This window comes from Rhincodon typus, chromosome 4, assembly GCF_021869965.1.
Source record: "Rhincodon typus isolate 14 chromosome 4, sRhiTyp1.1, whole genome shotgun sequence".
Taxonomy (NCBI): Eukaryota; Metazoa; Chordata; class Chondrichthyes; order Orectolobiformes; family Rhincodontidae; genus Rhincodon; species Rhincodon typus.
In genome coordinates this window covers 42,616,685-42,642,901 of record NC_063335.1, presented here as the reverse complement: position 1 = coordinate 42,642,901, position 26,217 = coordinate 42,616,685, and the positions used below count along the sequence as shown (strand labels likewise).

The following is a 26,217-nucleotide window of genomic DNA, read 5'->3' as shown; positions in this document are numbered from 1 at the left end:
AATGGCTTTCTCCTGTTATGCCCCATGTTTGTGTTTGAAAACTTAAATTTCAGATTTTCATCAATTATGTCACAACTGCCATGCTTGGGTGATATTATCGGAGAGGTTTTTATTCTAAACAGAAATATAGAAAAAAACACAGGAGATTACAAAGCATGTGCATCCATTGGAGAAAGAGGAATAAAGTTAATGTTATAGGTCACTTTATTTTCATCAGAATATGCATTCAAAATAGCTCAGCTTCTGAATATCTTAAGACATTGGTGTGGATGATCTATGCTATGTTGATGTTCCAAAGATTTTGACAAAGGCATAGAAATATTGGTTGTTCCATATCATGAAAGAAAAATGAGTGGGGAAAGAACAGGCTAACAAATTGAGAAAAATTCAACATGGATAAAAATAAGGGAAAGGCATCAAGGAATAGTAGATTGAAAGTATCAGCACAATCAGGACCTCAAGGGAGTAGCAAGGTGAAGCCTATTAACCATAAGCACAAGAGATCACGTATAAAATACATGTCAATACCTCATTCAGGGTCAGTAACCCCACAGCACATCTACAAGGTAGCCAGATATCAAGGTTGTTCATTCAGAATGAATCTTTTATTTCAAAGAAATATGAATGGAAAGTGGAAGATTTTTAAAATAGATCAGGCAATGACATTGAGTTCCAGCAATGAGTGGGAAAACACTTGGAAGAATTTCTCTCAGCAAAGAGGACAGTAAGGAAATGGGGGCGTAATGTATTATGCTTAATCCTCAATACACACACCAAGCCATCTTGCATCTTTTGCATATAAGATAGCTTTATTTTGGAGTTTAAGATAAATGAAAATGTACAGTTCAGATTGACTACTGTGAGCAGAATATTCCAGAATGCAATTCAGTGAGGTACCTGCATTGAGCAGTTCATGTGTACAATCTGTCACTTTTCTCAAACACTATGATGTAATCCAAGTCAACCAGTAAAGGAATTTGTGGTGAGTAATTTGTAGATACTCCCACTCTAATATCTGCTTGTGGTTCTGTCAGCGATACATTTGCCTTCAAGTCACATAGATTGTATTGTCAAGCTCTGCTCCTGCTGCATTGTTGGAAATACTGTCCTTTGGATGATAGATTAAACTTTCTGGTGACCATGTTGCTCCTCAGTTTGAAAGTGAGGCAATATTAAAAAGGTGCACTACTTAATCCTTCTGACTATAACTAACTTAGGAACTGAATTTTCCTCCTTGATCTTCAGTATACTAAACATTTGTTATACAAGCAAAATACAATGACGATGGCAATGCTTCAAATGGATAGTAGTCCTTTTTAATGCAGGTTATATTTGTATCAGATACTTGTGTCATCGACAGCCGTAAGTGAGGCGCCAGAAGACTGGAGGGTGGTTGATGTTGTGTCATTATTTAAGAAAGGCTGAAAGGAAAAGCCAGGGAACTACAGACTGGTCGGCCTAACATCATTGGTGGTGGGCAAGTTGTTGGAGGTGATTCTGAGAGACAGGATCTACATGCATTTGGAATGGTTAAACTGATTAGGAATAGTCAGCATGGCTTTGTGCGTGGGAAATCGTGTCTCACAAATTTGACTGAATTTTTTGAAGACATGACCAAGAAGATTGTCCACATGTTGTCTACATGGACCGTAGTGAGGCCTTTGACAAGGTACCGCATGGTAGGCTGGTCAGTAAGGTTAAATCATAAAGGATCCATTGGATACAAAATTGGCTTATGGTAGGAGGCAAAAGGTGATGGTAAAGGTTTGTTTTTCAGACTGGAAACTTGTGACCAGCAGTGTGGCACAAGTCTAGGTCCATTGCTATTTATATAAATGTTATGGATGAGAATATAGAAGGCATGGTTAGTAAGTTTGCAGATGACACCAAAATTGGTGGTATAGTGGACAGTGAAGAAAGTTGTCTAAGAGTACAACAAGATCTTGATCAACTGGGTCAGTGAGCCGAGGAATGGCAGATGGAGTTTAACTCAGATAAATGTGAGATGGTGCATTTTGATAAGACAAACCAAGGCAGAATTTACACAGTTAATGGCAGGGCCCTGGGGAGTGTTGTTGAACAGAGTAACCTAGGGGTGTAGGCACATAGTTCCTTGAAAGTGGCGTCACAGGTAGACAGGTGGGTGAAGAAGGCATTTGGCATGCTTGCCTTCATTGATCAGAACGTTGAGTACAGGAGTTGGGATGCCATGTTACAGCTGTTTAAGATGTTGGTAAGGCCACATTTAGAATACTGCATACAATTCTGGTTGCCCTGCTATGGGAAGAAGTTATTAAACTGGAAAAAGACGCAAAAAAGATTTATAAGAATGTTGCCAAGACTGGAAGGTTTGAGTTATAAGCAGAGGCTGGATAGGCTGGGATTTCTTTCCCTGGAGTGTCACAGGCTGAAGGGTAACCTTGTAGAAGTTTGTAGAATCATGAGAAGCATAGATAAGGTGAATAGCCAAGGTCTTTTCCCCAGAGTAGGGGAGTCCAAAACTAGAGGGCATAGGTTTTAGGTTAGAAGAGAAAGATTTAAAAGGGGTTTGAGGGGCGACTTTTTCACACAGAGGGTGGTGCGTATATGGAGCAAACTGCTAGACGAAGTGGTAGAAGAAATTACAATTGCAACATTTAAAAGACATTTCAACAGGTACATGGATTGGAAAGGTTTAGAGAGATATAGACCAAATGTAGGCAAATGGGACTAGTCCAATTTAGGTAACCTGGTCAGCATGGATGAGTTGGGCCGAAGGGGCTGCTTCTGTGCTGTATGCCTCTATGGCTCTACAACCTCTCCTTGTTGGTTGCAACTCCATTTTAAAAGTGAAAAATGCCTTTTGGACTTTTACTTCAAGCATTCATCATAACTTGTAATCAAATTCAATCATTGCCAGTCCCATGACAATGTGTTGATAAGGGGATGACTAGGGTCTTGAGTTTGTTATGTGGAACATGGAGAATAGTCTAATATTTTCACTGGGGAATTCAAAGTGGATTGTCATTGTAAAATGATCAGTATTATGTATACAGATTATAGATTATGTATATGGATGTATTATGTAGATGTATTTTCTGCAAAATATAGTCTGAAGTAGGAATAAAAATAAAAATAAACTGTGTCTTTGAAGATTCAGTGTTAAGACTACACTGCCCTCATAGAAGATGCACAACTCCATAGAATCATGTACACTGGTGTCACATCCTGGCATCAAGACCACCAACTGGCGCTCACAAGCTACACTGACCTCACTTTGGCTCATGGGATCATTGCATTTCCATTGTCATTCAGTTTATCTGATTCAACCCCAAATTGACATGAATGTGCTTCATTGGGGTGAGGGAATGTAAATTGAAGGATTGAAGAATTGCCTTCAAAGAGCTTAGATTGACTTAGAAAGAATTCAGCTGCAGTTTCAAGGAGAAGCAGATCATTTTTGCAAGAATGGGATAGCACTCTACCAGCTCCAATGGGCGATGCTTGCATGAACTTGCCAAAAAAAAGGAAAGAGGAATTGCATAGTAAATAGTAAAAATGTCCATGTCATTTCAGTAAGACTAAGTTATTGTTTTCTTAGGATAAATGCAACAAAGGAGGGACACTGCTAGATGCCCAAAGAAAGATCAGGAAAGTGAATTGTCTCCTTATGGAGGGAACTGCTGATGTTACTTAGTACCAGAAAATATTCAATAACTTGGCAGAGGAAGACAAGCGAACAGAATATTCCATATTTTCTGTAGGTACTGTGAACATCAATGTACAGTTCACCCTTCAAAATGTGTAAAGATGCAACTAATCTTCAGAATATTGCATGGTTAAGGAGTTTACAAATTGTTTGAGGTCACTTGTGAGATGCCCCAAACATGCATTGTCTTATCGAATGTCTCTCAATCATAGCTACAGCAAAATTTGAACATGAATGGTACAGGACCAAATGAGCTTTCCTAAAGACAGAAGATCTGACTTTCTATAGGGGACATGGCATGACTGCTGGGGAGACCATTTGCCTACCTGTAGGAGGTGGCGAGATCATTGAGACAGTACAAGTGAAAGGTTACTGAGTACACACACTCTCACAGTTACAATGGCATCCCTGCACAACATCAGAGAGCTAGAATCTTCTACACCTTTCTTTGTACATACCTAGGTATCTTTGTACCTAAGATGGTGCTGTAAGTGGCAACTTGGAAACTTCTCACTGTACTTATGTAAGTACACGTGACATTCAATTCAATTCAAATTTGTATCCTTAATCACCAAGATGCCTTGCTCACCTTCACTGGCCCAAGTTCTTCTTTGCTGTAGATCTGATCACAGCAATGTGAAGGTACAGTAGAGGATGATGATGATAAAGAAGAATACAATAGTTGTAAAGAAGACGTAAAGCAATTGGCCAGAACTTATTCTTCTCACTGACAATGTAAATGGTGACATTTTGCCTCAGACACACTAGGTTGGAAGTGATTTTCTCCTGTGAGAAAATTATTAATACTTTCAGCGAGGGCCACATTAGGATTATGAATTCAGTGCAATTGTACAGGGCCTCAAACAGGCAGTTTGCAGCTCTCCTATGATGAGCTGCAATCCAGAACACATGGAGCAGCCTGACTGGAGTCCCACCTCAGCATACATCTTTACTTCACCTTCCCATAGTTACAACTCAGGGAAGGAGAAAATGTGATTCCGTTCTTCCAAACTATGAGTAAAATGTAGAGTTATCCATACTGAACAATTTCATGAGCAAACTTTTCCTCTCAGTTTTTAAGCATGCAAACAGCTTTTCACAAAATAAGTTAAACTTGGACCATGTTGACATAAACTAATGGAGATTCATCTTCATTAAATCAATGCAAAGATACTATTTGAGGATAAGTAAGAAATGTCTTATATCTGATTTAACAAGTTGTGCATTAATAGCAATGCTTAACAGCAACTGGGGACATGCATATGTTTCCCTCAATTAAGATATGGATGCAATGATATAACACAAACGCATATCATAGAATCCTTGTAGTGTGGAAACAGGCCCTTCAGCCCAACAGGTCCACACCAACCCTCCAAAGAGCATCCCACCCAGACCCATCCCACTACCTTTTCCCTATAACCCTGCATTTCCCATGGCTAACACACCTAATCTACACATCCCTGAATACTATGGGCAATTTATCATGGCCCATCAACCTAGCCTGCACAATTTTGGACTGTGGGAAGAAACCAGAGCACCGAGCAGAAACCCATGCAGACACAGGGCAAATGTGCAAAGTCCACACAGACAGTTGCCCAAAGGTGGAATTGAACCTAAGTCCCTGGTACTACGAGGCAGCAGTGCCAACCACTGAGTCACCATGCCACCCTTGATCCTTGTTGAGTACTTTGTTTCTTGTCAAAAATGCTTCACAATTTGTTTTAAATTGTAGATTTTTTTAAAAAAAATGGTGATTCCTCAACGATGAAAAGCAGGACACAGTGAAGGCCTAAATAGATTTTCAGTTCAGGCACACAGTTCCATACAGTGTCGTAAGTACAGAAAAAATCAAAAATTATAATAGATTGCTGTCATTTATATTTACAGTACTTGAACTCTAGAGGCTAGAAGCCATGTGTCAATTATACAGAGACCTGCCTTGACCACACATGAGTACTATTAGTAGCTCTGGGCATCGTACCTTACCAAGCCTACATTGAACATGGAGATACTGCAGTGTTGATATTCTAAAATGATAACTGAACTCCAAGGGTTGAGCTATGCACAAAATTGGATTGTATTCTGTGAAATTTAGAAGGCTGAGGTAATTTGTCGGGATTTTAGGGAGAATAGATAGGTTAAATAGAGAAAAATATTCTGTGCATGGGGGAGTCCAGCACTAAATACAATAATCTAAAATAGAACCAGAGCACTCAGGAACAAAATGAGGAAACACTTTGAAAGATAAAAGGGAAGCAGAAGTTTATAACTTTCTTCCGCAAACAACAGCTGACGCTAGATCAATTGTTACTTACAAATGGAGGTAGATTTTTGTTAAACAAATGGTCCCCACTTTCCTGGATGAGTGCAGCTCCAACAACATTCAAGATGCTTGATATCATCCAGGACAAAGCAGCCCACTTAATTGACAACACATCTACAAGCATTCACTCCCTCTATCACCGATGCTCAGTAGCAGCAGTGTGTACTATCCACAAGGTGCACTGCAGAAATTCACCAAATATCTTTAGACAACATCTTCCAAACCCACAACTGCTTTCATCGAGAAGGACAAGGGTGGCATATGCATGGAAATGCTGCCATCTGCAAATTCCCCTCCAAGTCACTCATCATCCTGACTTGGAAATGTATCATCATTCCTTCGCTGACGGATCAAAATCCTAGAATTTCCACCCTAAGGGCATTGTGGGTCAATCTACAGCATGCGGACTGTAGCAGTTCAAGAAGGTCAAGCTCACCACCACCTTCTCAAGGACAACTAGATTCGGGTGATAAATGCTGGCCAGACAGTGATGCCCATGTCCCATGACTGAATTTAAAAAAAGATCTTTGGAGATATAAAGCAAAGTGGTGTGCCTTTAGGTTGCAGATCAGTCATGGCTGTCATTCAAAGGCAGAACAGGTTGAGAGACTAAATGGTTTCCTCCTGTTCTGAAGGTTGTACATGAAAATGATAAGTAGGAAAAGACCAGCTGACACATCAAGCTGACCTCACATTGGCTGAACTAGCACACAGATAAACATTCCTTCCCTACGTCTCCCTCCCCCATCCCCGCCCTCAGCCATGTAATCTCCTGGGAGATGCAAAAAAAAACAAATGAGGTAAAGAAAAACTCCATGAAGTTTCTTTCCAGTCCCCTCAGGTAATTGAAACCAGATGACCTCTGATCTAAAAGAGGCACATACCTTCTGCTTCTGTAGATTTCTAACATTCACTCACCTTTTGCTTGCAAAATGGAAAGCGACGTTGTGCAGGAGCAGACTGTAGAATGATAGTGTGTACTGACATTGTCTGTTTGGAGTGGGGTAGTATAATGTCACACAGATGACAGGGTGAAATGCAGATAGGCAGCAAACTAAATTAATGACAGTTGGTCAAATGACAGCAGTTTATGTTGTCCAGTGGTTTCATGATGGGACATTTTCGTATAGCCAGTACTGAATTTTGGGTAGAGTTTTGTAGCCCAATGGTGAGGATTGGTTTCAAATTTAGGTTTTTTCCAGAAACAGAAACAGGCCAAATGGCTTATGCTGACATTTCTGCTCTGTACAAGCCTTCACCTTCTCTACTTCATCCAAATTTATCAGCATAACTTTATATATCTTTTTCCTTTCTATTTATCTAGCTTCCCCTTGTATGCATCCTTGCTGTTGCTGTCAATTACTCAATTTGGTAGAGATAACTGCAGTCTAAATAAAGCAGACTTTTGAAGTGGAAGGTAGCTGTTTTGCAGCACTGTGGGTACGATGGAATGTTTTATGTAATTTTTTTATATATGCATGCAATATATTGCAAAAACAGATATTTCTTATTGCACTGTGTCTGATAATAGTACTGTTATTATACCCCAAATAAGTTAGTACTAGCTTTACAAATTCTAAACAAGATTGCTAAACATGCTGAATTGCTGACTGTAAACAATTAAAAAAAAGTCTTGCGCTTTCTGTTGGGCAAGTCAGACATTACAGAGGAGAAAAACAACTTGACATTTAACTTCCTCTTTCCCATACCGCAAAAGCATAAACAATGTGATTCAGACCTACCCTGCAACCTGAGATGGCAGCAGTTCCTCCTGAATTCCGTGAAACATTTATCATATCAAGAAGGAATAAGGTGTGGTGCATAACTTTTTCATGTATTCATTTTTTTTAGAAAGTGGTCTTATAAATTACATAACCAATGCTATAGCCTGTATGAAACAAGTAGATTCCAGTTTCGGTGCTGGATCACTGGAACCCATATGAAGGCTTCAACTGTGAATCAAGAGGCTCCTAAATCATGAGAAAATTGCTTTGACACTGCTGGGCAATTTGCATTTGACGTTGGGCTGCGGCTTGTAGTGAATAGACTGAAGGAGAATGCGAAGCATCGAAATATCAGTGTGCTTGATCATTGCTCAATCTGTTAAATATTCATAGTCCATGATATTTAAAAAATGTCTTCATGTTGCTGATTGTTCGCTTGTTTTGTCAAATTGATATAGGAACATATTCTATTGCATGGGCATCAAACTGAGCAATTTCTATCAATTTTAAAATTATTCCACACTGTTGAAGATGTAATGTTATAAGCATAAGTCTTAAGTATTTCGCTTGCATTATCTTCTGTACTATCATGAAAATACTCTGGGAAATGCAGACATACATGGTTCTGCATTGTAAACTGTGATTCATCATAATTATTGATGACTGGACTTTTGAAGATTTAAAATTTTCCAAATAAATATGAATAATTTTATGGCTTTTTATTGTGTGTTAGAACATAAAGGCAGGTTTATTACAAAACCTGCAAGCAGTGAATGTTGTTATAAATCATTTATTCACACTTCTTTAGCGGTCAACTGAAAGCTCAACCAAATAGAAATTGGCAGATGACATTTTAACCTCCTCATGAATTGCAGTTCCCTTTTCTTTTGGTGGTGGTTTATGCCAGAAAGGATGAAAAGCTGAGTTCAAAGAGAAAGCAAGTGATTCAAATTCAAATCCAAGCAATTTCATCCGGTCCAGACTCTGATTTTGTTTTGTCTTTGAAATATGATAGCCTGGATGTTAATGCCATTTTAACTAAAAGTGACTCTAACTGGTGAACTGAAGTGGTCACAGAGGATATTTCTTTTGAAACCTGAAGTATGCTTGAAATGCAAATAAAGGTCATGAAGGTAACAGAACTATTAAAGCTGAAATAGGTCTTGTACTCGCTAAATTGACTCAGTTTTACTTCTCCACTTATCACTTGTTATTTCACAAGAGGGTGTATAAATCTATGAATTTTTTTAATGTTATTATCTGACTTCTCTGTCCACTTTACACATTGCACCAAACCATCTCTTCCTTTCTTACAGTACATTGTCCTGTTAAATCAGTTGTGTTTCTTCCCTTCATCCGAGTCATTAATTGACAAGTATTTTTTTCTTGTTGACACTATCAGGGCTTTATGTGCCAAGGCCTTTGGGCATGAATTGTTTGTAATAAGGCATCATGTTGATGCCAAGTCCTGGTTAAGAAAAATGTGCCAATTGTTGCTTCACATTGTTATGGCTCGGTGATTAGCACTGCTGCCTTACTGCGCTAGGGGCTTGGGCTCAATTCCACCCTCAGGCGACTGTCTGTGTGAAGTTTGCACATTCTCCCCATGCCTGCATGGGTTTCCTCTGGGTGCTGCGGTTTCCTCCCACAGCCCATAGATGTGCAGGCTGGGTGGATTGGCCATGCTAAATTGCCTGTAGTGTTCAGGGATGCGTAGATTAGGTGGGTTATAGGGGGATGGGGTCTGGGTGGGATGCTCTGAGGGTCAGTGTGAACTTGTTGGGCCAAAGGGCCTGTTTCCACGCTGTCGAGATTCTATGGATTGTTGATTAAATAATGCCTAAACTACTATCCAGAGGGTATATTTTCAAAGTCGACGCATTCTGCAATAGATTCCAGGGATGGTAACTGAAGGAGTAACATGTGCAGGTAGAGGAACTCAATATTGCTTGATCAAAGCAGATATCTTCAGTTATATCCAAAACTCACAAACTGCTCAACTTTGGTCTACTTATTTGCTCTTTCTTTAATGCCCAGTCAGAAAGCCGAATTTTAACCTGATTCAAATTGAAATGTTTGGGACTGATATCTATGTTAAACCCTCTTTGCTGTTTTGAAGTCAATGCAGAAGAAAAGTAGATCAGTCAGGGTTAAATTCAGGGTTATAATGAGAAATATCTTCTGTCAGCCATCAGAAATAATTCCTGTTAGATGGAGCACTTTGACTTAAATTTTTTGGCCTATTTGGATTTGCAAGATAGCTTTGCGCATGAAGAAAGCACCACCTTCACCTGAAAGTGAATCTTAACTTCTAAGAAACTAGTTGGCACAGTGCATTAGGCTCATTATAACAGGGTAAGAACACAATGACCAATCCATTCCAAGAGCTGGTCCTCAGTAACAGTTAGTATGTTTCTCATTGGCTTCTGACAACCCAGAGAACAACCTGACTTCATCAAAAATATGTTGAGGGTAAGGAAGATTTATGATCATGATGAGGGGATACCTCTGGCTCATGCTGCTGTTGTGGCTCGCAAAGGAAATACTCCCACATCTTTTCTGCTCCAGCCATTTTTCAAACCTGGGCCTGAACAATCTAACAAAGGAGCATTCCCAGGGAAGCTTCCCATGCAAGGCTATTAACCAGCCATCAGGAACCTCTAAACTGCTCTGACATTTTGAGGCTGCTGTCTGATTTAAGCAGGCACCAGGACCATCCAAGACCCCTTATTTGACCTGGGAAAGATGGCAACAGATTAGAAACAGATCAGTGATTGACTGCCTCTGTTTTCACTCTAGCACCATGCGGTTCAGTTATTATTTTGCTATCGTTACATTTAAGAATTGATATTTAAACTCAGATTTGTATAGATACCATGCATCCCTTCTTTATCTGAAAAAGTTGGTGTGAGTCAACAAGGTAGCAATTCATCCATTTTGATTATGCAACTAGTAAGGGATCAAAATACATGGTCAATGAGACGCCAGCTTAGAAGTGGTCCACGACAAGAGTTGGTCCTTTGTTTGCTTAATCCCCCATGTTCTTGTCAATGATGACACAAAGGTTACACCTCATGAAGGGGAGTGAGAGAGTCCCAGCTCACAAAAGAATGTGGAAAGAAGGCTGTCAAAGATTTCCTCAGAGAACCTTACCAGTAATACAATATTTACCACATATCATGTCTCCAGTGATGTATATACTGTATCCTAAAATTGTATTATTTGATTTGCATGTCAATGAGTTATTCTCTTCCAAGGTCAAAGCAATCATGCTTCTTGAAAACTATTGACACTTGTAGGTATTGCAAGATTGGCAAGAAAAGGACCATCAAGGTCAGTTAGAAAGTCTAAAACAAAACCGTCCAGCAATGATTTAAGTCATGTCAGAGGAAGACACTTTCATTGTTTCATTGGCTTTTTTGTGGGCCTCAAAGTTTGAGTCTCATGTTTGGACCATACATTGTGTCATTACCAGTATCTTCTATAACATTAATGACTGATTTAAATGGCTACAGAAGGAGTATCATTGTAATTTGAGCAATTTGATGATTGTTGCCAAGTTCAGTAGGGTACTCCATGATGAGAAAAGATTTCTACCAGCTTTATTAAGGCTTGCGATGGAGCAGCACAAATAGGTCAGCAATTTGCAGACAATCAGAACTCTTGGCAAACCTTATTCACTCCAGAACTGCAGCATACTTTATGAATAAATAGCAGGATGAGACATTGATGTGTCATTCTAATGGTGTAATTCCCAACAATTTCAGACTGTTGCCCATAGAAATCCAAATCAATGGTAATTGTCTGTAAATACTGAGAATGAGTAACTTGTAAATTCCAAGCTCTGGTTAATAAATGATTTTCTACCATTTTTTAAAAAATGTATTTGCCTCTCTATAAAAGTAAGACATCCAGAATGTGACAAATAGGTGTAAGACTGCTCGTGAATAATTAGTTAATCTCCCTTTGCATTGCTCATAGCAAGCTAGAAAATGGAGGAAATACAGTCTTATAATAGACAGGTATGATTTAGGAACATTCAAAACTATGAACAGGAGGAAACTATTTAGCTTCCAAAGTCGTGTCCAACATTCAATGAAATTATGTTTGATCCATATATTCAATATACACTTGTTGCCCCTTATCCATTCATAACTTTGGCTAACAAGAATTTAAAATTAACAATATGCATAGCAATAATTGAGGTTTTAAAAGAGGGTTCCAAACTTCCACCATCCTTTATATAGAAGTGTTAACAGGTTTCACTTCTGAAAGTCTAACCTTTAGACCCTATCATCTAACTTTAGACTTTCCAACAAGTGGAAATATTTTCTCTGTCTGTTCCCTTAATATCTATAAAAAATGTAAATCAAATCACACTTAACATTCAAAATTTCATGAAGCATGGCCCTAGAGTGTGTAATCACTCATTGTTATTTAATTCTCAAGGGCAGGTGATGGCTTAGGAAATGAGAGACTCAGGAAATGTTCTGGGTTTCAGGTTTGAATCCCCCATGGCCGAAGGTGGAATCTATAAAAATCTGGAATTAAGAGTCTGAGGATGACTATGTGTCTATTGTCAGAAAAATCCATGTGGTTCACTAATAACACTTTGATAAAGAAACTGCAATCCTTACCTGGTCTTGCCTACATGTGACTCCAGATCCACAATAATGTGGTTGATTCTTAACTGCCCTCTGTGCAATTAAGGATTCATCCCATGAATGAATAATAACAAACAAAATTCTTGTCCATTTATAATGTATTTCCTTCAAGGTCATCATAAGCTTCATAAGGTGTGGTGTCCAGAACTGTTTCACCAAACATGACATCAAGTCCTTTGATGAACCATGATAGAACGATTTAAATTCTGCCTTAATTATATGCTGTTCTCCAATTTTGCAAAATGATTTGGTATTCATATCTGGTGACATTTTCAACGGCATAAATTTAACTTGATGGCGAATTCCAGAAGATACAGCAGATCATGTTTGGGAAGCAGAATCACTCACCTTTACTGGCTCCATCCCCGCCTCTTTGACCTGTCTGTCTCCTCTCCACCTATCTTCTCCTCTGTCCATCTTCTATCCGTCTCCCCCTCTCTCCCTATTTATTTCAGAACCCCCTTCCCCTCCCCCATTTCTGATGAAGGGTCTAGGCCCGAAACGTCAGCCTCTCTGCTCCTATGATGCTGCTTGGCCTGCTGTGTTTATCTTGAACCATCCTGTTTTCCGCAAGTTTGAAATGTTTCCTTAGGAAACTCCTCACCCTAAATGCTGCCATACTCTCTTGAAACAGACAGGGATCACCAACCGCAGCACCCCTGTTGATTGCAGCCCAATCTCAGCAAGGGCATTCGTGGCATGGAGGGCATTACAATAGTTTATTTCCCCAGCTTGCTCATTTAGAGAAGTGATCAATCCCAACATGAAATTAATTGATGAGTTGTCATAGCAATCCATTTCATAAGGCCGGTTGTTCTTCCTTCTTCCACTAGATGGCATTGTTACTTCTTTTTATAAAGATGACACAGATTTCTAGACATTGGGATTTCCTCCAGTGGCAGCATTGTGGCCTCCCTCCACCAGAGAGAATGAAGACAACGGAAATATGTAGGCCTCGACTTTGTGATAGCAATGACAGAAAAGCTGCTAATGTTCATCTTGATTGCTCATCTAACATTGACTATAATTTCTGGAGTCTGCAATGGGCAATGAAACACATTAATCAGGAACAACAACAGAATTTGCTGGAAAAGCTCAGCAGCTCTGGCAGCATCTGTGAAGAAAAAAATCCAAGTTAACATTTCGGATACGGTGACCCTTCCTCAGCAGGATCTGTTCTGAGGAAGGGTCACTGGACCCAAAACGTTAACTCTGATTTTTTTTCTTTACAGATGCTGCCAGACCTGCTGAGCTTTTCCAGCAACTTCTGTTTTTGTTCCTGATTTACAGCATCCGCAGTTTTTACATAAACCAGGAAGTTGCCATAGTCATTCCGTGGTTCTCCAGAGGGGGCGCTGTTGAAGGTCCCATAAAATACAGTCAATTAGAAATCACAAACCTGATGAAAACACTTCCGCCATCTGCAATCCGACCCCACCACCAAAGACATCTTTCCCTCCCCACCCTTATCTGCTTTCCGGAGGGACAACTCTCTCCGTGACTCCCTTGTCCGCTCCACACTCCCCTCCAGCTCCACCACACCCAGCACTTTTCCCTGCAACCGCAGGAAGTGCTACACCTGCCCCCATACCTCCTCCCTCACCCCCATCCCAGGCCCCAAGAAGACTTTCCACATCAAGCAGATATTCACCTGCACGTCTGCCAATGTGGTATACTGCATCCGCTGTACCCGGTGTGGCTTCCTCTACATCGGGGAAACCAAGCGGAGACTCGGGGACCGCTTTGCAGAACACCTACGCTCGGTTCGCAATAAACAACTGCACCTCCCAGTCGCGAACCATTTCAACTCCCCCTCCCATTCCTCGGACGACATGTCCATCCTGGGCCTCCTGCAGTGCCACACCGATGCCACCCGAAGGTTGCAGGAACAGCAACTCATATTCCGCTTGGGAACCCTGCAGCCCAATGGTATCAATGTGGATTTCACAAGTTTCAAAATCTCCCCTCCCCCTACCGCATCCCAAAACCAGTCCAGCTCGTCCCTGCCTCCCTAACCTGTTCTTCCTCCTACCTATACCCTCCTCCCACCTCAAGCCGCACCTCCATCTCCTACCGACCAACCTCATCCTGCCCCCTTGACCTGTCCGTCCTCCCTGGACTGACCTATCCCCTTCCTAACTCCCTACCTACACTCACCTTTACTGGCTCCATCCCCGCCTCTTCGACCTGTTTGTTTCCTCTCCACCTATCCTCTCCTCTATCCCTCTTCTATCCGCCTCCCACTCTCGCCCTATTTATTTCAAAACCCCCTTCCCCTCCCCCTTTTCTGATGAAGGGTCTAGGCCCGAAACGTCAGCCTCTCTGCTCCTATGATGCTGCTTGGCCTGCTGTGTTCATCCAGCCCTGCACCTTGTTGTCTCGGATTCTCCAGCATCTGCAGTTCCTACTATCCCTGATGAAAACCTGCCTTTTTTGCATCAATAATCTCGCTGCAAAAACCATTGAAAAGATTATACCTTATTGAATGAGGTGCATTTTGTCTTTTTATGGTGAAATATGTTTTAATTATCACTAAATAGCCTTACTACTGAAGAACTAATATCATATTTGTGAAACATAAATTTTCCCAATAACGATAAAAAAACTGCATCAACCAATTCTACAAAATATTGCTGTCATTAAGCAAGAAGTGGTAATGTGACTCCCCTCCCTTCCCAATCTTTATATGACTATAATAGATTATAATAGACATGGGCAGGTTTGCCAAGAAAGAGAAGAAAAGGAGCAGCTAGAAGCTAAAAGTCTCTGTGACTCACCACATGGAAATACATGTGACAAAGTGCTCAAATTAAAAAGACCAAATTTATGAGGATTTGAAATGAGACTGGAAGGTTCTCCAAATTTGCACTATAAAAAGAATTGCCAGAAAAGACCCTCACCATGAAAGACAGTTCTGAGATTAAAAATTACTAGGCTGGAAATGAAAATAAATAGAAATAACCCCTGGGAACTAAGAATGAATTCCAGGAGAATTGAATGTTTAAAGGGCACAGTAAACTTGACTTGTCCCTCCACATTTCTGGAGAAGGGTCCCAACCCGAAACATCAACTTTCCTGCTCCTCTGATGCTGCCTGGCCTGCTGTGTTCCTCCAGCTCCACACTGTGTTGTCTTTTGCTATCTCTTGTAGCATGGTTTCTTCAGTTGTTTCAAAAGTAAGAAGGAAAAAAGAACTGTTCTGTAATTTAAGGTTCAAGTGGCCTACAAAAATAATGTTTAACCACTAGTCCTTTCAGTTTATTTGTTACAGTAGGAGTCTTAAAATGAAAAATATTGTGTCATTCTTTCAGCCGTCAACTGGAAGTTCAAATTTCTGGTATTAAATTTATTGGTCACAGCAGAATGACAACATTATGAACAGAAGATCTCATAACAAGATATTCCTTTGCCCATTTCAGCAGAGATTGTCCATTCATATTCTAACCAAGTTTCACTTCAATATCCCGAGTATCAAGAAGGTCTGATGTTTGTTTATTCATAATGTACATTTAATACCAAGGAACAGATTCAATAGAAAAGGATTTTGAACATGATGTAAAACAAGGTCCAATGTCACAAATCTTACTCTATCATCATTATCATCGAAAGGGGAGGTGATGGCCTAGTGGTATTAATGCTGGATTGTTAATCCAGAGGCCCAGATAATGTTCTGGGGACGTGGATTTGAATGCTGCCATGGCAGATGGTGGAATCTGGATTCAATAATTATCTGGAATTAGGAGTAAAATGATGATCATGAATCCATTGTCAATTGTTGGGGGAAAAAACCCAGCAGATTCAGTAATGTCCTTTAGGGAAGGAACCTGCCATCCTTACCTGGTCTGGCCTACATGTGATTCCAGACCCACAGAAATGTGGTTTACTCTTAATTGCCCTCTGGGCAATTAGGGATGGGCAATAAATGCTGCCTAGCCAGTGACGCCGTGAATGAATAAAGAATCATGATTTCCTCTGCTTCTACATCTTTCTAACTTCTGCTGTCCACTATTCTAACCTTTTTCAAAAAACTTTTGCGATTGATTGACAGGTTTATGGTCAGTCAGCTTTTTCAAAGTCTTATGTTGGGCAATGGATCAAAATTATTGTTTATGTGCAACTGTTATTCTGAATGTGTATCAGGAGCAAACATTGTACAGAAAGAATTCTTTGCAATATATCGTGTTTTTTTGCCCTCAGGACTTCCCAAATTTCTAAGTTAATTTTCTATTCCCAAACTGTGGTCATCATTATGATATTAGCAAAGATGCCCATGAATAGCAATGGGCTATTTGCCGAAGAATGAATGACCTCTGAAATAGGTGTCCTTGTTAGTCAAGAATCAAGAAAAATACCGACCCTGCATTCACTCTCTGGGATAGAGAATTGAATAGATCACGGATCCCCAAAGAGGAAACAAAAATTCACCTCTGTCTTAAATGGGAAATCCTTTACTGTTAAATTGTGTCCTCTCTCCCATAAAGGGAACTTCCTTTCAGCATTCATCCTTTCAAGACCCTGCAGGATCGTGTATGGTTCAATAAGATCACACCTCACTTTTCTAAATACCAATACATAAAGATGCAAAGTGACCAATATTTCCTCCAAAAATGATCTCCTTATTCCAGGACTTAGTGGAGTGGATCTTCTCTGAACCAATGAAATATGTCATTTCTCATATAAGGAGACAAAAACTGCATTTTAAACTCCAGATTTGGTCTCACCAAAATCCAATACAATCGCAGCAAAAAATCTTTATATTTATATTCTATTTCCCCTTGCAATTAATGACAGCATTCTAGTTCCCTTCTTCATCATTTGTTTTTGTTCTTTGCTGTGGTCAACACTGGCATGTGTTGCTAATCCCTAATTGTCCCTGAAGTGACTGACTTGTGAGGGTAACAGTCAGACATATTGCTATGGGCGTGAAATCACATGAAGACCAAGCCAGGTAAGCACGACTGATTTCCAACTGTAAAAGATGCTGATGAATCCAATGAGTTTTTACAGCAATCAGCAATAGTTTCATGGTCGCCATTACTGAGAGGGCTTTCAATTTCAGATGGGTTAGTTGAACTTAATTCCACAGCTGACATGATTGGATTTGAGCCCATGTCAACAGAGCATTACCTGGGCCTCTAATGTATTACATTCAGTGATATTGCCAGTATTTTATCTTCTCCTCTCAATGTACCCACCACATCCACTGGCACCCTCACCAGACCACAGTTGTCTACTCACTTTGCAACATACCAGGATGCCCAACTCCCTCGGGACTTCAGAGCTCAGCAATCTTTCTCCATTTAATTGATATTCTGCTTTATTACTTTTCCTGCCAATGTTGGCATGCCCATATTTTGTCACTTTATATTCAATCTGAGTGGTGAATCTTGAGGTTGGGCGTCCTGGAGTTGGGTATTTCTTGCCTTGTGAATGTAACCTCACGCATCTAAAGCTTCAACTGTAGATTGTAACCTGGGTACCCAATGTGGAGATGAATTTTTGTTTTTCCAGAGAGACTCTGCCATGACTCTTTCCCACTCTGATTCCTCAAGCTGGTCTAGCAATCCTCAATTGTAAGCATCCTGGTGAAACAATGATCTCCAAAGGACCCAGAGGTCCAATATTAATTAAATGATCTTCTCTGTATCCCATGTACCCCTGTGGGGGAAATGCTGAATGTCAATTGAGGGTCAACATTGGCAGGAGTGCTGTGATCGCCGAGATGGTCTACAAATATTTTGTTGACTGAATTCTCGGAAAATAATCTTGAAATTTGGTGATCACATTTATTTACATAACAAGGCTGAGCTACAATGAACAGTCATTCTATACACCAAGAATATGAATGCTATCTATAGGAGGAGTTCAATAGAGTAATATTCCCTACTACTTACCTCAGATTGTCTTTCCTACAAACGTCTAACCTAATACTTTTTTAGGAGCCTGTGCTATTTGGGCTATTATCCTTTTATCCAGTTCTGGTATTTGCGGTGTTCCTCTGGGTCAATGGCACATTATATAATTGGATGGGAAACAAGAGATCATATTGCAAGTATGAAAGAAAAAACACATTTTTTAAGAAGAAAGTAAAATTGCAAGGTCTGAATGGCCTTGAGATGAGAAACATTCTCATATATTTTTGGGCAATTATACTAAAGTTCTTATTACATTTGTGAAGTACAAATAGTGTTAGATCTTAGCTGGAATAATGTGCACCACATTTAGGAAAGATGTGAATACATTGGAGAGAGTGCAGAAGAAATTTACAATAATGATTCCAGGGACAAGAAGTTTCACTTATGAGGTTAGATTGGAGAGAACGGTATGTTCTCCTTGCAGTGAAAAAGGCTTCAAAATCATGGCTCGTGTACATAAGGAGAAATTGTGCCTGCTTATAAAAGGTATGAGAGGGCACAAATTTAAAGTGATTTGCAAAACATGCAAATGTGACATGAGAAACAACATTTTCACACAATGCGTGGTTCAGATCAGGAATCCATTGCTTGGAAATATGGTGGACGTGGATTCAATTGAGGCATGCATGGGGTATTTGGTGATGATCTAAATAGAAATAACGTGCAAAGGTTATGGGGAAGAACGCAGGAGAATGGCACTTAGTCAATTGGAGAACCAGTGCAGACAAGATGGCTCGAATGGCCTCCTTTGTGCTTTAACGCTTCTGTGATTTTGTGGATTCTATCTTAATTACATGTGTAAGCAAATAAGAAATCAATGTTAACATCTAAGACCATTGCAGATTTTTCACAACCTCAGTACTCTCCTTTAATATTTTACAAGGGTTGTTACTGTAGATGGTGAAATTAAAAATTAGTATCTGACCCCAGAATGCGTAGCCCTCTTTCCATGGTTGTATAACTTTGGAATTCTCTGCTACAAAAGGCAATAAATGTGGGTGTCATTGAATATTTTTAAGGCCATTAGAATCTTGTTGGGCAAGTGGACCCAAGGTTAATGAAGATATATGGGAATGTGGAATTTGGAACATAAACAGGTTAGCCATGATCTTACTGAATGGCAGGACAGAGTCATGGAGATGTCTAGCCTACTTCTGCTTCTAATTCATATGTTCATAAAAACTTCTTGCCCAACCTTTGTGGTTCACTTGGCAATTCAGAGCTCATTTTCATGCCAGAAATAATGATTTAATTTTTCTTGGGAGAAAGTACAAGGAAATTGGTAGCTTATCAGATTTAAATCAGGGTAATTATTTTGTCAAACTAGCTGGTTTTAAGATGCTCAAAGCTTTATGCACTCACCTTAAAGGATTTCTGCACTTGAAGTACTGCACTGGCTTAACAACTCAAGGTTGGGGGAGGGTGAGGGTAAAGGAAAATAAAGAAGACAATCCATTTCAAATCTTGTGCAAGTCTGCTTCTGTCGCTGACAACGTAGCAGCTTAGAGACACACCACATTGCCTGGAGGATAAAGCTCAAAAACTCAAAGGCTTGAGTATTAAAAAGATTTAACACACAAACTCATTGGGTATTCCCGACTGATTGAGCAGTGATGGAGCAGACAGAATTAGCGAAGTATAACTTGGCTTTTGCACAGACAGTACAAGGCAAATTCCTTTTTTTTAATGGCAAGCCAAGATAACATTAAAAGTCAGCAGCAGAGGAGGAACACAGTAATGATGGCCATGTGAATATTTTGCAAAGTGAACAATCTAGGCATAATTAATACTAATGCAATGATGGGGTTTAACTAATATAGGATATATCATATACAGAAGCACACAGACCATTGCCTGAGGGTCTCGTGGACGAATGCAGGTTTCAACACCGAAAACTATCAATCAAAAACAGTGAAATGCAGCAAACTATGAACCAAATCTTTATTGACTTCAGTATAAGATGAACATCAGGACTATTGAGCGACTGTATATTTTTACAACATCAAAATCTTCAATGACTTTGAAACATGAGTAACAAAATCTGAAATGAAACATCTTTGAAGACTTGTATATAATTATTAATATACACATTGAGTGTTGGCAATTTTAGATAATGCTTTATAAGAATTCATATAGTCTTTCTGACAAATGGACTATTTGGTTTAAAAGATGAGATACACATGGAATATATGGTATAGGAACAAATTGTTCAGCTTAATTTAACCATGCTAGTGTTCATGCTACACCGAAGCATCCTCTCATCTTTCCTCATGTCCCTCCTATGCTTACCCAATTTCTTCTTCTGTACACCTAAACTATTTGTTTAAATCATTTCCTGAGGTAACAAGTATTCTCACTGCTCTTTGGGGAAAGAAGATTCTTTTGAATTCCCTGTTAGATTGCTGCATGACCAGCTTATATAATAACTTCTCGTTATGCTCCTCCCCTAATATTCTCCAGGTTAGGCATAAGTCATAGGACCAGTATTTTGTGACTGTACAAGCCCAGGAAATGTTTGAAAAATATATCTGAAGTGTAAAACTAAGCATCATTTTTTTCTCAAAGTTAGCAAAGTCCTATTTCATTCTCGCCATGCCATTTTGACCTTCCAACCCTTCTCAGTCAGTGTACCATAATTAATCAGAAATCAGATAAACAGTAATCTGTGATCACTGTTACCATCCCCTGGAGGTGTGTGTCCAAATGCCCTGGAAAATGCTACAGTTCCGACATCCTGGAACATTCCTATGTGCATGCATTTGACAGTCCAGGTGCCTCAGAAGTCTGGTTACTGGGAGGCAAGACTATGGCTCATGATAGCACCATTGCACAATTCCCCCCTCTCCTGACTGATGTCCAACACAGATACAATGTTGCCCATGCCTCAACTGGGACTGTGAAGGAGCAGATGATAGGACTGCTGAAGGTGTAGTTTCACTGCTTGAACTGCTCTGGGGGCCCGTCGATATTGCCCAGACAGAATGCGCCACATCATCATGCTCTGCTACACCCTACACAGTTGAAGCAGACAAGACAAATTACTGGATACTAAGGAATTGGCGAATGGGAGCTGTCTTCAATGGAGGACGATACAGTGGAGGAGGATACTCTCCTTGTCTAAAACGAAGCTCAGCTATGTTGGACACTACAAGGCAGACAGGTCCTGACAGACACTCTGTTCCAGTCCATGAGTGCAACAGATCCTTGTGGAACGTAAATAGTCATTAGTTTGCATTGTGGGAGCAAACTGCAGCCTTGAATTGTTTTGGAGAGATAGTGAGAGGATTTTTTTTTTTAAAATTTGCTTAGCGGACAAGGGTGTCACTGGCTAGGCTGGCATTTATTGCCCGTCCCTAGTGAAGCCATGAAGACATTGGTAAACATGGCTGAGTATTTTAAAATTGAGGTATTGCTTAAAACAGACTCAGTGTAGGTCAGTGGGCTCGGTGTGAAGGGTGCAAGGGATTTGTGTGAACAAAGATGAAAGAAAGAGTCTTGGAGACTGTGAGGCTTTTGCAGCGTAGCACATATCAGCCACAAGAGCATCTGAGTCATGTCTCAAGGTAACAGAAACGGATTAGGTTTGCAGCTCCTGGTAACCTGAGACAGGGACGGAGAGGATAATGTTACAGAGGTGGAAATAAGCAACCTTAGTGAGTTGTGTATGTGTGTTTGGAAGTTTGTTCAGGTTGAAATATGGCACCAAACGTGCTAACCGTCTTATAAAATCAAAATGCTGTGGATACTGGACATATGAAATAAAAAAGAAAGCAGGTGGTGGAGAAACTCAGCAGGTCTGGCAGGACCTCTGGAGAGAGAATGAGAGTAAACCTTCAAGTCATAGAATCAAAGGATTACACAGCCTAGAAATAGACCCTTCGGCCAATCTCATTCCCAATGAATCTCCTTCAAAACATTCTCAAATAAGATTCATTAAACTCGAAAGCTTAAAGTCTGTTTTTCTCTCTGCGCATTCTTCACAAATTCCCTCAGACCTGCTGAATTCCTCCAAGCCTTCCTGCCTATCTTGCGAACAGTCTTATTCAGCCTCAGACATTTCCTAGGGTGGAGAATGAAGTTGATGGCTATGGAATAGTTTGTTCAGCAAATTTGAAGACAGTGGCTTCACAATTCCCAATAATCAGCTGGAGAAAATTTCTGCCCAACCCAGTATTGGGTGTCTCATAAGAAGTCTGACAAGTTAGGGATGGGGGAGGGATCGAGAGAGGTGCTGGCAAATAAAGCTTGAAGTCATTGGTCTACATCGGAAATTATGCGTTTTTGCATGATGTCTCTGAATTGTGGCATGAGGATGACAAATAGGAGGGAGCTGAGGATAAAGCCTTGTGATGCACATGTTGCAGTAGGCGATTTGCTGGCTCTGGGCAGAAACTCTGCCCCCTGGTAGTGGTGAAGTTGGAGGCAGGAAGATTAAATTGAGGCATACCATAGGGGTGGCAAAGGCCTCGTGGTCCTATTGTTAGACTATTAATCCAAAACACAGCTGATGCTCTGAGCGGCTGGGTTTTACCCCTTCTCAGCAAATGGTGTAATTTTAATTCAATAAAAAGAAATAGCTGGAATTAAAAATCTACTGATGACTATGAAACCATTGCTGATTGTCAGAAAAACCTGTCTGGCTCACTAATGTCCTTCAGGGAAAGAAATCTGCTATCCTCACCTGGTTTGGCCTACACGTGACTCCAGACACACAGCAATATGGTTGACTCTCAGTTGCTCTCTGAAATGGCCTAGCAAGCCATTCAGTTCAAGGGTAGCTAGGGGCAGGTAATAATTGCTGGCCAGCCACTGATGCCCCCATCCCTCAAGTAAATAAATACCTGATTGTACCCGCCTTCCCACCTCCACCAGAATTAATTCCTGGGCAGAATGACCCACAGTCAACATTTCTTCCCATCACAAATCAAGGGGTCAAAAACGGAGCAGCGAAGAGCCTTCAGCTCCCACCACTGGGATTAACACAACTGTGGGCAGGTCTGACAATGTACATCATGCTGGAAGTAAAAGGAGGTCAGCTTGAGGGTTAGACTCCTGAATGAAGCTCACTCAGACCAAATTTAGGAGGCATGGATGTCAGACAGGGGATGCCCATTGGGAGGTTCGGCATCCTTTCATGCTTCTGACTTACTTCCAGCCCTCCCCACACTCCCAACCATTCCACTATCACTACGATTCCCACACGTTGAAATGACTGAGACTCAGAGGACAGCCCCAGCAGCACTCATGGCTTCCTCCATGCCACCGCCAATGTAGGGTGTTCAGTGGCAAGAGCTCCATTCCAGGGAATTTAAGAATTCAAAGAAACACCCATCCAGTGGTGTACTCAGAACTGGCAGAAGACATGATGAGCCTTTCTTGGAGGAGGAGATGGAGGTGGAGGTCTCTTGTCAGCTCTCCAGCCACTAGGGTGAGATTGTCAAAACCAACAGACTAAAATTTGAACAGTGCCTTTAACAAGTGTCAGAATATTCCAAAGCACTTTTCATTCAATGAAGTCCTTGTAAAATGCAATTGCTGTTGTAAAAAAGCCAAATTCTGACTTAAATTGGCTGGTGTGGTTACCAAACCATGTTGACCAAGGCTTGTGAAACCACCAATAAACAAAGATCAGTCTGAGACAGATTAATGTTGGTAAAAAAGGCACTGAAACTCCAATCTCTTTATCTCTTTCTCCTGGTAGGTTAACACCTTTCTGGAGTTATTTTGTAATCCACCTGCTCATACATGCTATGACACACTTCCAAGCCAGCCTGGTCCAGAGGTAGGGATTCTGAACCGTAAGACTCCAGACCTTCCTGGGCGTTACTGAAAATCACCTGCTGATAATTCAGCAAAGATCTGACTTACACACACACACACACACACACACACAATTAAACAACAGGCCGCAGGTTTAAAACCTGACACCTCAGGCCCTAAAAGTTTGTAAATTGCAAATATGTTTACCTCTCTGTCTGCACCAGATACTCACCCTTCAGTTTAAACTTATTACCTGTATTTGTGGGTGATGTTGTATTTTTCTTTTCTGCATCGTCGACAATAAATATCCTCTTTATTTCACTCAAAAAAGACCTTGTAATTTGCACTGTTTGTTCTGATTTAGCTAATGGCGTTTTACTTAAGTGTAATAGCTGCTTTAGCACAGTTGGCTGCATGGCCATTTTGCAATGTGGATTGGCGTGGATTCAAACCCCATCCTGGTGGATGTTACCATGAATGACTTTGTTTCTCAACCTTTCCTCTCACCTGACGTATTGCGACCTTCCAGGTTAAACCACCACCAGTTGTCTCTTGCTAATGACAATGCAGTCCTAAGAATTAACCTTACCTTTGACAGCTGCATGCTAAACAAAAAAGAAATATTTCTTGCAACCAGCTAAGACAGGTTAAAAGGAGATTATATTCGGCTTCATCTGGTCATGTCACCGGGCGAGTGAGAATGAGGGGATACAGACTCTGGAAAAGGGGTCAGCCATTTAGGACTTAGGTAGAGGGGAAAGAAATCTCTTTAATTAATGGATTGTGAATCTTTGGAGGGCTGTGACTGTTTAGTCATTGAGGATATCCAAGACGTTAGATTAATTATGTGAATTAGGGGCATGAAAATGGCACAGGAAGATGAAACTCAGGGAGATGAGCAGCCATATTATTGCATAGTGCAGAAGACCCCATGGACTAAATGCCTTTCCAAGCTCCTGTTTCTACTGTTCTGAGGTTCTTATGAAGTCTTTAAATGAAGAAGGGGATCAGGTTTGGCTGTAATGAGTTTGACGGTTGAATCATCTGCCAACATGAATTGTCCGAGCTGGGAGCTGATGATTGTTCACTTGGGAAAAGGTCCAGAATAACTGTTGGCATCTATAAACAACAATTCCAAACCTAGCTTCTCAGCCTCCTTTTGTGGCCGCAGCAAAAAAAAAATAGCAATAAGGTTTCACTCCAATATGATTTTGTTCACCTCCAGAGAAATATTAAAGATGAACCGTTCTGAAATAAAATTTTTATGAAAGATGTCACTCATTCAGTTCACTGGCAGTTACTGCAGCTTTGTTGGGCTTTTGATTACTCTGTCTATTTAGAGTTTCCTGTGAGCACCTGCGTCTATCTTATGTGACAAGCGAATGATTATCCAAGAGTTCAGTTTTGAAACTATATCTGACTCCACAAACAGATTGACAGACTGTAAGAGATGAGGTATAAATCGAAACTGTTCCAAATTGGCTCGTTTTACCCCACTTAGTTCATATGGTCCGAGTTTCACACAGTTGAGGTCGATTGAGATTTAAACATGCCTGTCTTTTTAATAGCTCTGTGTGTACATTATGCTCATAGCCAGTGTCAAATTCCCAGATCCACATGATCAGCTAAAACTGTAAATGCTTTGTGCTTTATTTGATCTCCTGTTGTCTGATGGGTAAGAAAAATACTTGACATTGCATCTGTCTGATCTCTGATCTCTGCAAAGTTACAAAAGATTTGGTCAGCTAATCGAAGGGGTGAGAAATGTGAAAATTTCTCCACGGAGAGCAAATAGTGGGGAAGCTGTCTCTCAAATGGGCCACTTGGTCCCCCAAGCTAGTAGATACAGTCATGACTGATCTGACGTGACCTTAACTCTATACTTCTGTTTGCTCCCCATAACTTTGGACTCCCTTGTGGATCAAAAATCTATCTAACTATCATTGAATATATTCAATTTCATCTGCTCTCTGGAAGAGAATTTCAAACACTGATGCCATTTGAAAGAAGAAATTCCTCCTCATCTCTGCCTTAACCATCTCACTTTTATTTCTATTCATGAATGGTCATAGGTCTGGCATTTGAAGTGTAAGCATGCACTCCTTCCTTTACCCATCTCCACTCAGCACAACCCCAACCACATG

At 40.4% G+C, this 26,217-nt stretch overlaps 1 long non-coding RNA gene across 1 annotated transcript in view; it reads left to right on the top strand.

Annotated features, from left to right (window-relative positions):
• The first annotated feature begins 7,690 nt into the window (after positions 1-7,690).
• The window catches only part of LOC125482949, a 49,783-nt gene continuing 31,256 nt past the window's right edge, over positions 7,691-26,217 (top strand). Inside the window, exon 1 of the long non-coding RNA XR_007261940.1 lies at positions 7,691-7,823. This is a non-coding gene — a long non-coding RNA (uncharacterized LOC125482949). The remainder of the gene's footprint in view (positions 7,824-26,217) is intronic.